General features: G+C 36.3%; 1 protein-coding gene and 1 pseudogene across 1 annotated transcript in view; one reads left to right on the top strand and one right to left on the bottom strand.

The window, feature by feature from the left end:
• Positions 1-3,736: 3,736 nt before the first annotated feature.
• On the bottom strand, positions 3,737-4,222 carry LOC144366944 (protein tyrosine phosphatase type IVA 2 pseudogene; annotated as a pseudogene).
• A 5,963-nt stretch (positions 4,223-10,185) lies between these two features.
• The window catches only part of Mbl2 (mannose binding lectin 2), a 34,235-nt gene continuing 24,601 nt past the window's right edge, over positions 10,186-19,819 (top strand). The window contains exon 1 of the mRNA XM_078041994.1: positions 10,186-10,244. The gene's annotated coding sequence lies outside the window, so the exon portion shown is untranslated. The remainder of the gene's footprint in view (positions 10,245-19,819) is intronic.

A 19,819-nucleotide genomic window follows, 5' to 3' on the forward strand; every position in this document is an offset into this window, starting at 1 on the left:
ATAGGAATCAGAGTTTTTAGGGAAAGTGACTGATTTGGGGCCTAGAGTAAGAAAAATACAAGATGATCTCGGGAAATAATGTCGGCAATTAATACATAGAATGACATCCAATGGGGGAAAATAAAAGCTTCTACACAGCAAAGGGAACAGCTAGGAATGTAAACACAGAGCCTATAAAATGGGAGAAAATCTTTGCTAGTTACTCTTCTGACAGAGAAATAATACCTAGAATATATAAAAACCTCAAAGACTTTACACCAAAAAAATCAAATAACCCAATTAGTAAGTGGACAAATGAAGTAAACGACAGTTTTCCAAAGTAGAAATACAAATGGCCAACAAATATATGAAAAATGCTCCACACACTAGCAATAAGGGAAACAGAAATCAAAACTACACTGAAATCAGTCAGAATTACAGATATCAAGAGTACACACATAATATATGGGAGGATGTGGAAAGAAAGAAACACTTGTACTGGGGGTGGGAAGGCAAATTAGTACAATCACTATGGAAATCAGTATGGAGGTTTCTCAAAATACTAGGCATGGAACTACCATATAACCCAGCTATACCATCTTTCAGTATTTATCCTGAAGAATTAATGTCATCTTTCTACAGTGAGTGACACATGTACATTCATGTTTTTAACAGCACAATCTACAATTGCCAAAGTAAGGAACCAGCCTAGGTGTTCATCAACAGGTGAAAGGATGAAGAAAATGTGCTGTATATACACAGTGGACTTTTATTCAGCCAGAAAGAAAAATTAAATTCGTCCTTTGCAGCAAATGGATTATGTTAAGAAAAATAAATCAAACTCATAAGGTCAAGTGATGTATGTTCTCTCTCACATGAAGAAGCTAGAGAGGAAAAAGGTAGAGAAATGTTGGGCCAAAATTATGAAAATAAAAGGGAGATCAGTAAAGAAAAGGGGTCAAGGGGAGAGTGTAAGGGAAGGAGGGGGGAAGTGTTAGAGAGTGATATTGGCCAAATTATATTGTATAGTGTTTGAATGCATGACTATGTAATGACAAATCTCATCATTGTGTACAACTATAATGTGCCAATAAAAAATTGTGAAAAAAGCATATAAGGTTGATTACACTGTAATAATTTAATAACATTAAAACATTGGTATGGGCCACAGTACTAGCATAGCAAAATACTGTTAGTCTAAATCATTAAGTCTGTAGTTGGAAACAAAAGTTGGAAAATACAAATAAGTCATCAATAATGTGATATTTAGAACCATAAATTTATTAATGACCACTTGATTGTCAGGGTAGTGTTTAGTTAGCTGGCATTTGGGTAGTGTGAGTACATAAAAATCCAATGGGTACATACTTGCAATTCAAATTTAGTTGGAGGTGCCAAGAAAAATTCTAATTGTTATATTTATTTTATTTTTTAACGTGTAAAATATGTTTTATTGTTCTTTAAAAGGGTTCAGGGTTTGGTTTTAAATCAGGCTGCATACCCTTCATCAGTCTGACATCTCTCTCACCATGTCAAACTGGCTTCAGCTAGCAATACTTCATTAAATCCATAGGAAAAAAAATGTTTTGATGGGAAAAAAACCAGTTCTGAGAACAATTAACATTAGTCTGTAATTTAAAATAAAATGAGGGCTAATGTTTCACTTTGTTTCATATACCCTTCTTCTCACTTAGAACCAGGAATGTAGTTCTCCTAACTCGGGCAGGCACTGGTACTGATGGAGGCTGCATGCATGTGAATGCACACACCTATACTTCCCCGCCCCCCAAACAACATTCAGAGCATGTCAAATGGAAAAGGTTTCTGATGGCATTGATCCAAAGAGTTGAAAGTATATCTGAACTTAGAGGCTATGATATTTTGATTTGATCTTGAGTCTGTGTTAAAGGATTCTATTGTCATGTTCAGAAATAAAAAAGAATTTTGGATAGTACCATCATTTTTTTACTTGAAAATTCTAGAAACAATGTCAAAAAGCATTATTTTGCTTTGTTGGCTGAGATGAGGGAAAGGAGAATCTACAGATTTGTATTTAGTTAAAAATCGAAAACTACTCCGGCAGTAGGAAATAGGCAGTTCACATAGCCGGCCAACGTCTGAGGTATCATCAGTGAGAGACCAGGTCCTGTGCCATTCCTATTGGCCTAGCTGACACTAACAAAATGGAAAGCTTATGGCTCTGCACAGCAAACTCCAGCAAGACAAGATGACACTAAGCCTGTATTCAGAGCCTTAGAAGCAGGGCACTATTATTTAATATTTAGGTGAAAAGAGTGCAAGAACCCCTGATGGTGCCTTTCTACTTGCTTTGTCAATACAGCCTGGTCATAACTTCCTTCTGCAAATGAGGAGAAAAACAGCTTTTCTTTCTAAATCAGCACATTGAACCCAGCAGAGATTTGCAAAAATGCTACTATACCACTTCATAAGCAACACAGTCCCTTTGCTTCTCATTGGGTTGCCTGGTATCTTCTAACCTGTTTATAGCATTGCTGGTTCTGAACCAGTGACTTATTTTTTTTTTAAATCTCAAAAAGAACCTAGAAAGAAAATAACAAGGCAATCAGTGGTTCAACTGAACTATACATATAGGGAATAGTTTGAAAAATGATCACCACAGGCATTTCTCAAGACCTAAATATTGTGAATTTGCTGTTGCTCCTCTGACCATTTCCGAAAATTCAGAGTACAATTAAGTCCTGAAGTAAGAGTTTTAAGCTACCAGTATTCCCTGACATCATTAGACAGAAAATCAGAGTAGTGCTATGGTCCACAATTCTACTGTTTGTAGAGTGTGCTAATTCTCGGCCTCAACATATTTTTAGTAATGAACTAAAGCTGACCTCTTCAGAAAACAAATTTCTGGGATACTCACTTAGCATCATTGGTTGGTAAAGAGAAGAATTCTACTCTCAGCTAAGTTCTTTGAAAATAAAGATTCCTCTTCAAATGCTATTTCCCCACTAATTTACCAAAACAAAAGTTTCTTGGCTATTTTGCCTAATGTTAGATCAAGGCTTTGAGGAAAAGAAACTAAGATGAATACTCCATCATCAGTAAAGACTAAAACCACCTGCATGCCTTTTTTTTTTTTTTTTGGTGTTTTTTAACATTTTTGTTTGTTTGTTTGTTTGTTTTTCCTCTAAAAGTGCCCAGATGGGCTTAAGGCTGCCAGACTGCATGCAAATCTACAGCAATAAGGGCTTCTCCTAGTCCATCTACAATGAATATCAGGGGAAAGGAGGGGACAAGAGAAAACAAAAAAGAGGGGGAAAATGCACCTCTTTCCTCCTCCCAAATATCCCACCACAGGGAAATCTATGTGCCAAGCATAATGAAAGATGTGCTCCCCAAACAGCTGGTTCTGCACAGGCTAATATTCTGCTGGTTTTCCTTAAGAGACCTATTCTGAAAAAGTTTAAAAAGACAGGAGATATTAAAATAATTCGATCCTGGCAGAAATTAAAACTCCAAAACCAGGAGAAAATCATCCTTCACTGAATTAATCCCTTTTTTCTTTCTTTTTTTTTTCTTTTTTCTTTTCTTAAACATTTTATTCACGTTATAGAGGGATTTCTTATTTGTTTACTTTTTCCTAATTGTTAAGAAGAGTGGTTGAGGAGTACTGAATCCAACACTATTTCGATGACACAGGTAAATTCCAGATTCACATTTCCAGGTACCAAGAGTTCCCTCTAAATGCCATGATCACATAAGCCTTCGTTTGTATTTCTTTCTACTGAATACAGCAATGCCCATTGGTATCTCTGAAGCGTAATCGCATCTTAGGTCGATATTTCTCCAAGTAAAGCAGCTGTTTGGAATTGAATGCTCCCCTTCTTTTTTGTCTTATAAACTGAACTGCATCTTCATACTTCATTCCACATTCAATCAAAGCAAGTGCAACCAGCACAGGTGCCCTTCCCAATCCTGCAACACAATGCACTGCCACACAGCAACCGGGATCTTCACGGAATTTGGTTTTTAACAAGTTCAGCCAGTCATCTACTACCTGATTAGGGGGTGGAGCTCCATCATCAAATGGCCAATCTAGAACGTAGATTCCTTCTTTTTCGACTGGAGCTTTATCATATGTAGCATCCCAAACTCGAACCAAAGTTGTCACTCCATACTTCTTTTTTTTTTTTGGGGGGGGGGGCAAGTTGCATTTATTCTTGACATCACACCTGTACAACTCACACACACACACAACAGGAAGCATACCTTCGTTTCACAACAGCATCAGGCTGTGCTTCCAATTATAATACAGCGAGAGCAAGATCTCTGGGAAATGTACATTTATACACTTGACATACTTCTTAAGTTCGCTGGCGAGCTGGGGACTGGGCATTGAAGTCCGGCGGCGGCGGGAGCGAGGAGGCGCCTCTCTCCTCGGTCACCTGGGAGGCGGCGGCGGCGCGTGTCCACGAGCCCGTCTTGCTGCTGCTGCTGCTGCTGCGGCAGCCGCTGCGTCTCCTGCTGCCGCCGCTGCCGCCGCTGCCCTGTGGTGTTGCCTCGCGCCCTGCCCAACCGCCGCTGCCGCTCTAGCCGCTCCCTGACGGACGACGGTTACAGCCCGGCCGATCGCGCCGCCGCCACCACCGCTGCGCTGTTATATTTAATATATGCGCATTTTATACAACTTTATGAAATTGTGTATTCCACAAATACATAGACCTGCCCATTATAACCAACCACAACTAACTCTAACTGTACTTGAGTGGAAAAAAAGAACAAAAGATTTTTCTCTGTAGCCCTCAGATTAAAGAGGAATTTGGAATAATAACAAAATATTTTGCTACAAAGAAATATCTTACAGTAAATACAGTAAAATTATACTGAGAGAACTACATATTCTATTTCTTTTTGAAAGTCTAAAAATGAGTAATATAAGTTTCCTAATTAATGATCAACCAGGCTGAGTACATTAAATATAAAGTTAAAAAAGCAGAAATAATTCAAAAAGCATAACTAAGAAACATGTAAAACTAAATGTGTAGAAATGATAAATAAAAGCAAACTTGAAATACTAAACCAGAAATAAAGAAGCTTTATAAAAACATAAAATAAAAATATAAAGTCAGAATTCAAAAAAGTAAAACCCATGGTACAAAATATTTTTAAATGATTGTAAAATGACTAGATATTTTTACTAGAAGGTTTGCAGAAGTTCTAGCAAGTCCAGGTCCAAATTCTGTAGCAAATGGAAAACAATGAATTATTATTATATTCTTTCCCTCAAAGATTTCAGCTCCTAAAACTTGCTCCACTCCTCACTCCATTCGTGGAAGTGAAGAATACCTATAACTTGACTGTGATTATATATATAATTATTAGTTGTTATTAATGATTATTATTATTAATAATATATAATTTTTAATTACATTACTCTTCTTCAATAATTACTTAGAGAATAGTTTAATTGGTTATTCTAGTTCTTGATTTCACAGTTTGATTTTTGCTTCAGGCTAGCACCCCTGCCTAGTTCTAGAAAGATTTTTCTTTTTTCTTTATTTATGCCTTTTCTACAGCTATAATGTTTTCTTAAAATAATTTTAACTTTCTCTACTGCTTTCATTGGTTTTCTGTCCTTTAAAAAATTACTGTCAGCTCAGTACTACTTTTTTTCTCTAGACAAAATTAAAATAACATAGAATAACAGAATTTTAAAAACTCTAAGTCATTAGTCAAAGAAACCGCTAATACTTCAAAATATTTTAACCATTCTGCCCAAATGGTTGTTAGGATGGACAACCTGAACCTTAAGTATATTAAATGATCTTATCTGGTTGTAGAAAGTAACAGCAATGTCATTTGAATTCATGTTGCTTAATAATAAGCCAAATACTCTCCGGAATTACCATACCATTGGTGAGTGTTTTAACAATAAAATAGAAGAGTGAATCTAGTGAGCCCAAACATGGATGATAGGAAGAGAATTAGCAAGTGAACCTGGAGGTAGAGGATCATAATAGAACTAACAGAGGGAGGGCATATTTGAAGAGGAAAAACTGAGTTGGATAGGAATCATTGTTTTCCCAGAAGAAAACAAAATATCTGGATTTGCACCTGGTTTGATAAAGACGAAACAGGAATTTAGGACATGGATTTCGGGAACTATGTAGAAAATGATATTAAAATAAGGGATTCAAAGGAGTCCAAAACAAGTTGTTGCTTGTAGGAACTGACAGACTTTCAGGTTTGTATTGAAAGTTGTTAAAACCTTTTGAGCTACTGGGAAGATTCTCTAGAGTACATAGGAACCTGAAGGTGGTTTACGGGACTTTAAGCACCAAGGGACTAGCAGTTGCTCAACCACATGGTCTATGGCTCAGAGCAGGCATATGCTCACTTCTGCCACTTTTGTCAACTCACTCATTTTCTTCCTATGTACAGGTAAGGTAGGGCAGGGGTACAATTTGGCAGAGCTATTTTTCCCTAGTAACAATGTTACAGATTTTAGGCCTTTTTTTTTTTTTTTTTCTTATGGCAGGTGAAGTAGATCGAAGCCAGTTCAGTTAGGCATTAAGCTGTTAACTAAATTTTTATGGGTTTAAATACCATCAGTCTAGAGAATTAAGATAGTTTGTTTAGGTCTTAGCTTAATTAAAGTAATTGATTTGCATTCAGTTGATGTGAGATAGATAGTCCTGATTGTAGGAATTAGTATTTGCTTAAGTATTAATTAAATTTACAAGACTCTTGGTCTAAATTTAACCTAAAACCTAGCTTAAGATTGATAGCTAAGGTATAAGGGAAAGGAAGAGGGTTGATATAATTATGAAAGTTGGCATGAGAGGGTTTATTTTTGTATTTCGAATTGTCATTTTATTTTAGAATTGTTGAATGATAGAAATAGTGTTAGCGGATGTTGAGAAGATAAGTTGTATATAGAAATACAGTTTTAGTAAGGCTGTTATCGGTATTGATATAGATATAATGACATTGCTACTTGATACAAGTTCTTTAATAATAACACATTTTGGGGTGAATCCAATTAGTGGAGGAAGTTTGCTTAGAGATATAAGTACAATAAGAATTATTGAAATTAGTAGAGGAAATTTGTTTAATATGTTGGAGAGTGAAAGGGTGGTGGTTTTCTTGTTATAATGGATTAATATGAACATGTTGATTTTATATATAATATAAATAATCAGATTTATAGTCAATGTAGGATTCAATGTCATGATTGTTATTATTCAGCCTATGTGGGTGATTGATGAGTAGGCTAGGATTTTTTTGTAGATCGGTTTGTTTGAGTCCTCCTCAGCCTCCTCATACATTAGACAGAATTGCTATTATTATCATTGCTATCATTGTCATAAGGACAAATTGATTGAGGGGGCAATTTGAAACATAATGGAGTTTGGGGCAATTTTTGACATTGTAGTCAGATTACTGCTGATATAAGTGGAACTCCTTGGGTAACTTTTGGGTCTCATAGGTGAAATGGGGCTAGTCCCATTTTTACTGACAGCACTACAGCAAATATTAGGGGTAAAATTTGGTTGGGTGAGTTGATTAGAGTTCATTGTCCTGAGTGTATAAAACTAATGATGCTAGAGCCTGAATTAAGAAATATTTGGATGCATTTTCTGTGGATTGAGGGTTTGCTTTGTTAATTAAAATAGGGATAATATCTAGTATGCTTATTTCTAGTCCTACTGAGGTAAGTAGTCAGTGGGAACTAAATAGTGCCATTAAATTTCGTGAAAATGAGGTGAAATTGATGGTAGAGGCAATTAGAGATTAATTAGTACAGGAAGGGTATAAACCAACATTTTTTGGGGAATAGCCTGACAGCTTATTTAGATGACCTTACTAATAGGACATGGTGTGTAAGGTACCCTTAAGAATTTTGGATTCTTAAGGTTAGGTTCAAATCCTATGGTTCAAGAAACAAAAGGGTTTAAACCTCTATTATTTACTCTATGAAAGTAACTCTCTTGTCAGACATATTTCTTTAGGTTAGGAGTACACATGTCATGACAATGCGCAGGGAGATAGATGTGTCATATGCATATAGAGTTCGTGTTAGGGGTAAAAAGTTTTTTTTCATAATAAGTGTATGAGTTTTCCGTATCAAAATCATGGGTATGATGCTTGAATTCATAGAAATGTTGAAGTTAATACTAGGGTTTTTAATGCAAAACTGAATGTAAAGATTTCAGGGATTGGTGGGTTGAAGAGTACTCCTATGAAAAAGAGTTGTGGTTAAAGCGTTTATTATAATGATTTGAGTGTATTAGGCCAGGAAAAATAAGGCAAAGGGGCCCGCAGCATATTCTAAGTTAAATCCTGGTACAAGTTCCTCCTTCTGTCAGATCAAAAGGAGCTCTATTTGTTTCTGCTAGTGTTGAGATGAATCACATTATTGCTAGTGGTCACGTTGGTGTAGTGATCCTATGAATTGTTGAGTTGCGATAAGGATTGACATAGGAAATGATATGTTTATAAGTAGAATGAACAGTAGAATGATGGCCAGAGTTCCTTCATATGACATTGTGCTACAACGTGTAGTGCTCTGATTAGGGCGTATTCAGAATTGGACACTCATCTTGATCATAAGATTGTATATATGTATATATGGCTAAGCTTGAAGTTGCAAGGATAAAGAGTACCTTCAGTACTGTCAGGAGACAGCGGATCGGCCACGGTCCACTCACTGCCTGGGACACCACCTGGCAGTTACAGTGAATGAACCTGACCACGTGCCAACGCTGCTCCCAGATGTGAACAGACTGCAGAAGGCGGGTGCAACAGGACAGCGCTGGTGTACCCCTGAAACACCACAGCATACCCGTTTCGCTCTTGGGTGTGCACGCAGAAAGGGGTAAAAAGATGAGCTAGAAGACACATGTCAACTTCATGACTGAAGTGGCCTGGGGGAGGGCGCTGTGGCTGAGAGGAATGGGACTCAGAGGCCAGTCCTTTCCTCTTCTCTCCTGGGTTCCTGGGCCAGGAAGGCCTGTAGTGTCCATGCTCCCTGACAGGAGTGAGTCAGGCTTCCATGGGAATGAGAGGGAGGCACAGCCTGGCTGGGCAGCAGGAGCAGCCATGCAGAGCCTGTGCGCAGCAGAGGGGACAGTACATGACAGACCACAGTTCCTTGTCCCCATCCCCCAAGTTTGACCCACTCTCTGGGGGAAGGGCCCTAGGAGGCCTGCTGTCTCAGGAGGGTTCCCCAGAAGCCAACCGAGGTAAGGGCCAGGAGCTGGGCTCTCTCAGTCATACCAAGGGCAGCCCTGGGGGTGGGGGCAAGTCTGGAATTTTTGTTTGTTCAGGTGCTGGGGTGGAACCCAGGGCTTTCTGCCCAGGAGGCATTTATGGTAATGAAACTAAGTGCTTTATTTAGAATTTTTTAGAGAAAGGAATTGTAGTGTAATCAAAATCAGTATTATCAGTGTTATTTGTTTGGTCCAAATTCTGTGTTGGATTTCTTTCCATACTCTTATTTCTTTCCTTTCTTCTTTGGCTTAAACACATGTTCACTTGACTGGCCATGTTTCCCTCTTTCTGTTTGTTTCTTTCTCCTCCCTTACCTTTCTAGAAATGTTTTACCCCTAGGCTCAATATTTCCCTCAGGCACCTATGCCTCCATGGTGGCTTCTTTAATTAGTCTTTCTGTTTTCCATTTGCTGTGTGCACCTGTCATTCATCCATCATTGTCCTAAAGGATTCATTATTGCCTTTGTCAGATGCAGCCAAATGTATGCAATCACTTGTCTTCAGGTGTCTGACATACAGGATAAAAGGACTCTCTCTCATCTCAGTTGTAAATTGTCCTCAAAACTGAGCTCAAGAGGTACTTTGTGCAAATAAAAATCATGGGAACATTCAAAACGCATGAGTAATTACTTTGTCAGATTTTGACAAGTATGCTAAGCTACCGATGGATCAAATTTTTATCTAGGATTATTGAGATCAAGAAAATAATCTACTGGATATCACAGTATTTGCATAATAACTGACTAGAGGTGAGGGGAGTAATGTTTGGAGATGTCTCTATCATCTCTTATAATTCTCAACCTATGTGAAAATGCAGGTCAGAATTGGGGTTGGAATGTATGTCTGAATGATTCAGAAACCTATGTTCTTTCCAATGTATCATGTAGTAATGCTGAATACTATAATTATTCTATCAAATGTAATGCTCATTACACATAAAGCTTTTCTTCCTTCCCAGAATGTCCCTGAAGGAAAAGGAAGCATATGTGGAGATGTTCAGCATTCCAAGAAAGATGGTAAGATACTTGAAGGCTGCTCATTCTTGTGCTGTTTATTAATTTGAAGTTATAGACATTTTCATTAACATAGAAGCAAAATGTGAGATGGAGAAACCAACAAATGCCATAATTTGCATTTATTTCATTCGAGGGCAATTGGAGGAGCAGTATATACAACTTATAATCATATAAATGATTTTGATGTGTTCCACAAATAACATTTTCCATACATTCTAACATCAGATTTGACATTTGACTCACAACTCCTAGGGTTCTGTGTTGCTCCTCTGACTAGGGATCATGTTATTCTCCACTAATCAGCATGTTTACCTTGTTATATGTACACTTTCATTCATATATATATAATTTTTTTTTAACCAGGGTTTGAACTCAGAGGCACTTAAATACTGAGCCATATGCCCAGCCATTTTTGGTATTTTGTTTAGAGAGGGCATCACTGAGTTGTTTTGGGCTTTCCTACATTTCTGAGGCAGGCTTTTAACATACACTCCTTCTGCCTCAGCCTCTGAAATTGGGATTACAATTGTGCACCACCATGCACAGCTCCTATAATGGTGTCATTGGAAACATAAACTTGATACTGGAATCTTAACTTTATGTTTCATTAAACCTGTATTCCTGATTTTTCTACAGTATATTCTGTCATGTTTTTGCCTTAACCGTAAAGAAAAAGCCAAAAGCTAAAGTAATCATCTCCAAACTATGCATAAGAATTCTTCTCTCTAATAACTTTGTCTGAATTTATGATTATTTTTGATATATTCCTGTATAATTGATTATCTATACCTTTTGCTTTTTAGTCTCTCCAAGGAAACATTCTCATGTTAGGATGAAATATTTCCATTTTTTTCTAATATATTAACTATATATTGTAAGACTATACAATTTTAATATAATGTCTTGTTTGCAAACCCATCAAGGCTGTCATTGAAGAGAAAAATAAAGCAAATGAGGTAGTGGAAGTGAATGATGTAAGGACATTCCAATCAGGTAAATTTTGCTATACAAATTTTCTGGAAAGAACTACATTAAACTCTTGAATTGTAAGCAAACTTTCCAATCTTTGTTTTGTTTCTAAATTCTATGGAAGGATTTCACATAAAAAATTCAAATGTGAAAGTCAGCGTCTATGATTAAAATAAAAGTTATTTATAAGCCTAGGAAAAGAATTTTTATAAAGATGACTTTGTCTTAGATGTTGCTACATTTAAACCTTTGTAAAAATTTTTATTAGTGCATTATAGCTATATATAATATTGGGGTTTATTATTGACATAACAATATATGCATGGAATATAATTTGTTCCACATAATTTCTAGGACCTCCTTCTCTCCCCACCTTCCTTCTATTGTTCTCCTTCCTCCATTCTACTGGCCCTCCTTCTATTTACAGTCTTTAACATTTGTTCTTTTCTATAGACACAGAGTTGAAATGTTTTGTGGTATATTCATATGTGTGCCTAGCCTAATTTGATCAACATCTTTCATAGTTGCTCTCTTTTCCTGTCCCTCTTGTCTTCCCATCTATCCTCTTCTTCTATTCCACTGATATCCCTTCCATTTTCATAGCCTTCTTCCCATTTTTCTTCATATTGTTCTAGCTTCTGAATATGAGAAAAAACATTCCACCCTTGACTTTCTGAGTCTGGCTTATTTCACTCAGGATGATGTTCTCCAGGTAATTCCATTTATAAGCAAATGCCATAATCAATTTTTATGGCTGAGTAAAAGACCATTGTCTATATATACCACATTTTCCATCCATTTGTCTACTGATGTGCACTTGGGCTGGTTCTATATCTTTGTCTTATGAGTTGCCCTGCTATAAAAATTGATGTGACTGCATTGTGCTAATATTAGTTCTTTTGGATAAACAGGAAGGAGGAGTGGGATAGCTGGGTGGTTCCATTCCTAGCTTTTGAGAAATCTCCATGCAGTTTTCCAGAGTTATTTTATTCATTTGAAGTCTCCATCAGGTATGAGTGTATCTTTTTCCCCTTGGTCTCTCCAGAATTCATCATTGTTTATATTCCCCCAAATTGCCATTATTGAAGTGAGATGAAATCTCAGTGTGGTTTTTGAATTGGATTTCCCTAGGGATGTTGAACTCGTTTCATGTGTTGCTTGGCCATTTGTAATTTTTCTTTTAAGAAGTGTCTGTTTTGTTCTTTGGCCCATTTATTCATTGGTTTCTTTTTTTAGTTTTTGGTGTTAATCTTTATAGAGTTCTTTATATATTCTAGATATCATTCTGCTTTTGGAGAAGCAGCTGGAAAAGATTTTCTCCTATTCTGTATGCTCTATATTCTTGCTCACAATTGTATGCTCAACTTTTTAAATTTGATGCCATCCCATTATAGATTCTTGATTTTCTTTCTTGAGCTTAGGGTCTTCTTAAGGCATTTGACAACTGAGACAATATGTTGGAGTGTTGACTCTGTCTCTTCTTTTAGCAGTTGCAAACTTTTTGATCTAATTCCTGTGACATTGATCCACTTTGATTTGACAAATGTCCAGGTTGAAAGATGTTTCTGATGCACATGGATAGTTGGCTCAGCACCATTAGTTAGAAGGCTTACCTTTTCTCCCATGTATGTTTGTGACATTTGTCAAATATCAAGTGACTATGTGGATTTGTATCTGTGTTTTCTATTCCATTGGTCTCTATGCACATTTTGATGTTAATACCCTGATATTTTTGTTACCATAGCTGTGGAGTACAGTTTGATATCAGGTATTGGAATGCCTTTAGCAATTCTCTTCTCTCTGAGTATTGACTATTCTGAAGTTTTTATTCTTCCAAATGAACTTTAGGACTGCTATTTTCCAGTTTTGTGAAGAATGTCATAGGTTTTTTGGTGAGATTGAATTGAAACTGTGTGACATTTTTTGTAGTATGGGCATTTTGACAATATTAAATTTGCCCTTCCAAAAACAAGAAAGGTCTTTCCTACTCCTTGTTCTGTCCTCCCTCCTCCTCCTCCTCCTTCCACTTGAGTTTATTAATAGTTCTATTAAAGTATTATTAGCATTTCAACTATTCCTTCTTGAAACTTGCTACTGCCTCCTCAGAGCTTCCATGTAAGTTTCTTTAAGACAGTTATGTATGGATCAGAGTAATCAAACCTATAAGGGAGTCATCTTTCCAGTGGTCCTTTCTGTAGGATTACAAGCCTTGTTTGCATCACACAAAGAGAGAGAAAATAGGTGGAACTAAGAAATTAGCAAAACAGGATTAGTGAGAACAGTCACAACAATTTCTATTAAGCACGTCTCAATGGAAATCTAGATTTTCCTTGTAAGTATTTGTCCCTTGTCTGCTCCTGTATTTTGTCATTCTACTAAGTATACTGCCCACAGAACTAGCTTCCTCATGGTGAGGTATTTTATTCTCACTAGTTTTGACTGAAAACCTGGAGACACTGTTGTGTGCAAGGATGCAATAGTATACTCCTTATAATAGTTCTATTGCCATTGTTCCAGAAAGCTCCTGCTATGTGTTTGGCTCTGTCAGTTATATGCTAATGACTTATTTTTCTGTCAGTTTTTCAGCTTTCAGTTAGTGTTATGGGCATGAACACATCAGTTTAGGAGTCAAACACTGATAAATCTTATTCTTTATCCTTTCATTTGACAAATCCAAAAAAGAGGGGGGGCAAGAGAGTTTTTAATGCCTTAATTGCCTAACAGTAAAATAAATAATATTCATTGAAGAAGAATTTCCATGAATGGTCCCAAAGGAATACTCTGTAATAAAATATCAGTCTCATGACGTTTACTATTTCATGTTTTTATACTGTTGATTAATTTACCCTTTTCTTTAACAACAGATGAGAGTTCTAAAAATGAAACTTTAACCAGGTAGTATTTTATGGATTTAAAAATTGTATTTGTTAAGTATTTAAAGCATACAGAGAAAAGGAGGATGTTTTTTAAATTTTTTTAAATTTTTTAATGGTTGTTCAAAACATTACAAAGCTCGTGATATATCATCTTTCATACATTTGACTCAATTGGGTTATGAACTCCCATTTTTACCCCAAATACAAATTGCAGAATCACATCATTTTGAGTGCTCTATTCTGAGCCAGAGATCCTATTAGGTGCCTCGAACTTGTTTTTTTTTTTTTTATCTCTCTTTTTTTCTTTCCCTTTTGGTACCAGGGATTGAACCCAAGTGTGCTTAACCAGTGAGCCCTATCCCCAGTTCTTTTTTATTTTTTATTTTGAGACAGGGTCTTGCTAAGTTGTTTAGGACATTGCTAAGATGCTGAGGCTAGTCTGGAACTTGGGATCCTTCTGCCTCAGCTTCCCAGGTCACTGGGATTACAGGCTCCACCACACTCGGGCACTTTTTTTTTCCTTAATAGTAATCACAGCAGCTTGAAACTATGTTTTGATAACCTACTGTTTACTAATTAAACCACTCTCATTCATATTTGTACTGACTATCCCATGATTCCCAAACTAACAAGTACCTGGTCTATGATGGCAGATGGATATTTGACTGTCTGCCCACTTGGTTGACTAATATATACTTTCACCCCTGTGCATGGATTGATAGAGACTCATGGGGCATTAGATCCACACCAGATGAATTCAGAAATTTACTCTGAGTTATGTGTTCATTTTGATTCAGACATTACCTGGGAAGCTGGGATATATTGCAAGAGTTTGTCTTAATATTTTGTAGAGTGGTTTGATAACCAATACCTTTTAACATCAAATAGTTTAGGAAAAATCTCACAATAGCAATGATTATAGGACAATGGGTTTTATATGAACAAAATCAGGCAAGTCTGGGAGAAAAATTATTTTATTGGATGTGTGGTATATTGATGTATAGTCCATGTTATAAAACATTAATTATATTTGAAATCTTTTTAGAAGATATTTCAATTGATTTCTCTATCTCCTGATTTCTCAGTTTGGATTTACCTTCAGACTACAACCTTTATGTTGTTCTATCTAGATACTTTTTTCTTCATAGTCTTTTTTAACTTTTATGTGAGTATAATCATGTTATGAGTAAAGTTCTGTTTTTTTACATTCTCTTCTACTTTTGATGTCAATACCCTGAGTTTCTTTTGCTCTATTAAGAAAATTCTGCCAGCTAAGTATTCCTCTTTCTATATACCACATCAAAAGCATTGAGAATTTCAGGGTTTTAAGGAATCTTATCAACTAGTCAAAGTAGTACTTCCAAATGTGTTTATTATCCTGGGCAAATGGTTGTTATGATCAATAACCTACAACTTAAGGGTAATAAAGTGATTTTCTGGATATAGTAAGTGGCCACAGTAAAATCTAAATTCAAGTTCCTATTAGCCCAATATTGTATAATTTTACTGCTCTATAGGTGCTTTTATTGTTGTTGTTATTTATTTTTATTGTTTCTTTTTAGTTAAACATGACAGTAGAAATCATATCACATAATTACAAAAGCATGGAATATATCTGCTTGTCATGCAGTCCCTAGTATCTCTTCTTCCCCTCCCCTCATGCACTCCAGCCCCTCCCTTTCCTCCACTGCTCTTTCTGCCATTTTCCCATAGATATTTTTAAAAACTAAGTGATTTCAGGTGTGCACAATGTTTTCACTATCATATATTCATATATGTACATAGGAAAATTTTGTCAGATTCATTCCAGGGTCTGTCCTTTGCTGATTTCCGCTCCCTTCTCTTGACTCCTGTTTGTCTATTTCACTGAAATTCTATATTTTTTAACACTCCCACACATTTATTTTGGATTAGCTTCCACATACCAGACAAAATATTCAAACTTTGGTTTAATGGGAATGTCTTATTACACTTAGCATGATACTCTCCAGATCCATCGATTTACTAAAAAAAGTCATAAAATCATTCATTACTGTGATTAATACTCCATTGTGTACATATACCTCATTTTCTTTATCCATTATCTGTTGAAGGGCACCAAGCTTGGCCCCATAACTTGGATATGGTGAATTGTTTTGGTATAAACATTGATGTATCTGCCTCCCTATAGTTTGCTGATTTTTGATCCTTTGGATATATACCAAGAAGTGGTATAATTGGGTCAAATGATGGTTCCATTTCTAGTTTTTAGAGGAATCTCCATATTGCTTTCCAGAGGGGTTGTACCAATTTACAGTTTCACCAACAGTACACCTTTTCTCCCCACATCCTTGCCAACATTTATTGTATTCTTGATAATTGCCATTCTGGTTGGAGTGAGATGAAATTGCAGAGTAGTTTTAATTTGCACATAGCTGAGTATTTTAACAACAGAATAGGAGAGCTTGTCTGGTGAACTCAACTGAACCCAACTGAAGAAGGTGAGACTGAAGGTAGTGCATGATCGCCATCCAGAGGATCAGAATGGAAGCAATAGAAGAAAGACTAGTTTGAAGAGGAACAATGTGAGTTTTGGAGGCATGGGTTTTGAGAAAGAGATCAGAATATTAGGTTTTGTGGCCAATTTGTTAAAGACCAAACAAACATGAATGACAGAGGATGTTGGGAGCTATCTAGAAAGGCATATTTAAAAATTGGTGCCCAAGGGAGTGCTGAAGAAGTTGCTGTTGCATGCTTTTCTGCTTTATTGGAGGAATGGGCAAAATCCAAGTTCCTGTGGAAAGATCTTAAAATTATTTGAGCCACTGGGAAGAGCAGAGAGAAATGTGAGGAAGGGTTAGAGTTCCTCAAGCATCATGGGGCTTGAAGTTCCTGGACTTCAATTTTCTATTTCCCTGAACAGATGTCTGCTCACATTCATCCAAGTCACTGATTCCATTCCTATGTAGGGTTGGGCAGGGTTGTGATTGGGTGGCAGAGCCATCATGAAGCTTCAGTTGAGTAGCTGCATAACATGTTCACACTGAGATCAGTCACTGACACTCATTTAGTTTTCCAGGAGCAGGAAGAGAGAGCTCCTAACTTTGTCCTTTGAGCCCAACCTTGTTTCAGAATTCTTCATCTTCATAGGATGAGATTTAAAAGTAAGAGATTGTATTTGTATCCTGCAAGAGAGGGCCTTTGGAGTGGGAGCCCACAGGAAGAAAGTTATTTATATTGTACTTAGGGAAACAGAGTTACAGCATCCAGAACTCTACTTTACCAAAAGTCTTTCCAGTTGAGTGTCTGAATGCCTACAGAATTTTGAATTATTTGCTATATAATGTGGCACTGAATAAGGTAGGACCTATATAAGAAAATGAGTTGCATTTTATAATGTATAATGCCTCCATCTTGCAGGGAAAAGTATTCTCAATAACACATTACACATTTGTTTTTTACTATTGTACATTCATCTTTCAAGCAATTTAAATGGAACAGGTAACTCCCTATGATATTTCTGGATAAAGGGGAGCAATAGATTCTTTTCAGGAAGTTATTTCCATGCTGAGGAACTGTACTTGTCAGTTACTAATATTCTTATCTCTTTCTCAAAACCTATGCCTCCAAAACTCGCATTGTTCCTCTTCAAACTAGTCTTTCCTCTATTGCTTCCATTCTGATCCTCTGGATGGTGATCATGCACTACCTTCAGTCACATTTTAATGTGGTTTAGTCTTTGATCTCTGGAGATACAAGGGAGTAGGGACAGTGTATCTGAGGTAGAAACCTCATCTGGGTTACCAGTTTTTGTTTCAGTTCAGGTAATACCACTGATTTCTCTTATCAATTGGATTTTCAGTTCAGCCTTCAGGACCATTTTTTTAAAAAAAAAGGTTTATACTCAGGCTCTGTTAATCTGGCTATCACCTTTTAAACAGAACTAAGTATGTCTTCTTTTACTATTCCATTGATTAAAAAAAAGTGGAGTCAAGGGGTAAAAAATGTTTTTAAAAATAGAGGTCATAAGTTAATTACATCAATCTAGAAAAATCTACTTCTAACTAGACATTTGCAGTTTGGGCTATAAAGCAGGCTTATTACTATTCTAAACATACCTGAACTATGAAACTTCCCTCATGTATAAGAAGCAATAGTTGTATTTATTGTTAACCTCCATTTAATGTTGGTTAGCATTTTAATGTAATACTTCACAGCATGACGACTACCAAAAACATAAGCTAACACTTTCTTTCTAGAGTTATGTGTAGCAAAGATATCAATACCACTTTGAAGAAGCAGCTTGATGATATTTTTTTATTTATATTTGGCAACAATCATGAGGGCAATTCTACAATAACAAAGATCACTTCATCCTTAGGTACTTTAATAAAGTTATTTAAGCAGTAATGTGATATATTTTTACCAATTTAAGAGCTTGCTTTATTTATACTAACAGACATAACCATTTTGGGATATCAAGTGTTCATCTTTGCAAATCATCTCTAAGACTAAAAAAAAAGAACAAAAAAGAAAAGCTTTTGGCCCAATGCGGGGAGAAGTTACAAACTTAAAATTCTTTTATGGACAATAACAATGATGAGGTTATTTATCTAAAGTAGGAAAAAAGTGATGGGAAGGGAGGGAATGGTTTGGGGAGATCAGAAGAATACTAGAATGAAGTAGACATTATTATTACTGTGTGTATATATATGAATGCATGACAGATTCTTCAACCTTCATACTCAGAAAAATGAGATATTATATCCCATCTGATTCAAATGTATGATATGTCAAGGTCATTGTACTGTCATGTGTAACTAATTAAAAATTTATTAATTTAAACAATAAAAAAAAAAGTAGGTAAAGATTTCAATGAATAATGAAAAATGCTCATTTTCTTCCCTAGTCTGATGTAATATATATTTCACAGCTATGCGCTAGTCAAGCAAGTACGATCTACATGTATCTTAAGATGATAATGATGATAATGATAATAATAATAATAGTCATCATTGTTTCAGTTAACAACACTGACAAGTATTTTCTAGATGCTGAACTCAATGTTACATATATCATCTTAAGCATATATTTATCCCTTTTCATATTGGGAAACTATTTAGTGGTAAGTAATGTTTCCAAGTTGATACACTTTGCAACATGGATATATATAAAAGCAACCAAGTCATGCATAAATCCAAAGTCTCTTTTCTCATTATCAGATACCCATGGCCTTTCTTCATTAAAGGCAATGTTTATTCCAGTAAATCTATTTTTCTTTCTTTCTCCCATGCCAATTAAAAACTAAAGCATTGGGCTGGGGTTGTACCTTAGTGGTAGAGCGCTTGCCTAGCATGTGTGAGGCACTGGGTTCAATTCTCAGCACCACATAAAAATAAATAAAGATCCAACAACAACTAATAAAAAACAAACAACAAAAAAAACAAAAACACCACAAAAAAGTAAGCATCAGGTAGACGCTGCTGTTGTAGGCACAACTGCCAAGACTGGAGATCTCTTCTCTGGGCACAGCCTCTGTAGCCTTGGTTACCTCAGATGTTACTTACAATGTTACTTTGGTGGTCTCTGTCTCTGAACCAAAAGTTTCCTGTCAATCAGCTGCCACCTGTACCTCTACCACCATTGCTGCTGCCTCTGATTCTGCAACCTGGGGTGGCCTAGAGGTCTTCTTCCTGGGTTCTGCTATCACAGAAGTCATCTCTGCCATGGATGCAACTGAAGCCAACACTG

The sequence above is a fragment of the Ictidomys tridecemlineatus genome, chromosome 1 (genome assembly GCF_052094955.1).
Source record: "Ictidomys tridecemlineatus isolate mIctTri1 chromosome 1, mIctTri1.hap1, whole genome shotgun sequence".
NCBI classification, from domain to species: Eukaryota; Metazoa; Chordata; class Mammalia; order Rodentia; family Sciuridae; genus Ictidomys; species Ictidomys tridecemlineatus.